This window comes from Myotis davidii, unplaced genomic scaffold (genome assembly GCF_000327345.1).
Source record: "Myotis davidii unplaced genomic scaffold, ASM32734v1 scaffold1312, whole genome shotgun sequence".
In the NCBI taxonomy this organism is placed as follows: domain Eukaryota; kingdom Metazoa; phylum Chordata; class Mammalia; order Chiroptera; family Vespertilionidae; genus Myotis; species Myotis davidii.
In genome coordinates this window covers 3015-4326 of record NW_006284000.1, presented here as the reverse complement: position 1 = coordinate 4326, position 1312 = coordinate 3015, and the positions used below count along the sequence as shown (strand labels likewise).

Genomic DNA, 1312 nt, shown 5'->3' with positions numbered 1-1312 from the left:
ACCACCCACTCCTCCCCTGACATGTAACCCATCTGGATCCGGTCATCAAGCTGCCCACCGTACTGAGAACTGAAGTTATGGGGGAGGGTCAGGGTGGACGCTTGCTTGGGGGAATAGATGGAGGCCAAGTGGCTGAGAATTGGGGTCAGGGTATCAGGAAGCAGCTTCTCCAGCTGGGGCTGTGGGCCAGAGGCAATTTTCTTGAGGGGGTCCCTGGGCCATCACGGCCGGGGGGGTCTGGGAGGGCCTGGCATGGCTGCCCCTGTGTGGGCTCCGGTGGCATCAGGTCTCATCCAGCAGGCACTGGCGATGGGGAAGAGGACGGTATTGCTCTGGAATGCACTGCGCCATGAGCCCCCTTCCCTCCTACCAGGAGGCTCTGCCATCTCCCTCTGCCCACAGGGTGGGCCTGCGGACCCGGCTCAGAGCCCCCAGGATCCCCAGCTCAGCCTCCTCCTCCCCTCTCTGTGTTCTTCACTAACCGCCTCTCTGGGTGAGTCATGGCTTCTGCCTGACCGCTGCTGGCTGCATCTGCCTGTGGATGCCTGAAGCCCCTTCCCTGCCCAACTGCTCTCCCTAGAAAGGGGCAAAGCCTGGTGATCATGAAGGCCTGGCTCTTCTTGGGTCCCTAGGGAGGGGATGGGCCAGGCCAGCTGTTCTGAGTAGCCACTCAGGGTACATCCCCTGGGATGTCCAACCTGGAGAGGGTTGTAGATCAGAATGAGTGTAGTCTAAAAACCCAACAGCCACCACTGTGTTGTGCTCTATGATCTCATATACTTTCCCAGCGATTCTGTGAGGTAAGCACCATTATCACTCCCTTTTACAGATGGGTAAACTGAGGCACAGAGAGGTGAAGAATGTGTCCAAGTTCATACAATTAAGAAAAGGAAAAGCTTCTTTTTTTAAATCTGTAAAAGATATGTTTTCTCTCTCTCTCTCTCTCTCTCTCTCTCTCTCTCTGGGGAGAGGAGGGGCCAGGCCAGCTGTTCTGAGTAGCCACCCGGGGTACATCCCCTGGGATGTCAAACCCAGAGAGGGTTGTAGATCAGAATGAGTGTAGTCTAAAAACCCAACAGCCACCACTGTGTTGTGCTCTATGATCTCATATACTTTCCCAGCGATTCTGTGAGGTAAGCACCATTATCACTCCCTTTTACAGATGGGTAAACTGAGGCACAGAGAGGTGAAGAATGTGTCCAAGTTCATACAATTAAGAAAAGGAAAAGCTTCTTTTTTTAAATCTGTAAAAGATATGTTTTCTCTCTCTCTCTCTCTCTCTCTCTCTCTCTCTCTCTCTCTCTCTGACACC

The 1312-nt window shown here is 53.4% G+C and overlaps 1 protein-coding gene across 1 annotated transcript in view; it reads right to left on the bottom strand.

Annotated features, from left to right (window-relative positions):
• LOC102770513 (adhesion G protein-coupled receptor E2) overlaps positions 1-1312 on the bottom strand; it is a 27229-nt gene that overhangs the window by 24480 nt on the left and 1437 nt on the right. The gene's annotated exons all lie outside the window — the stretch shown is intronic.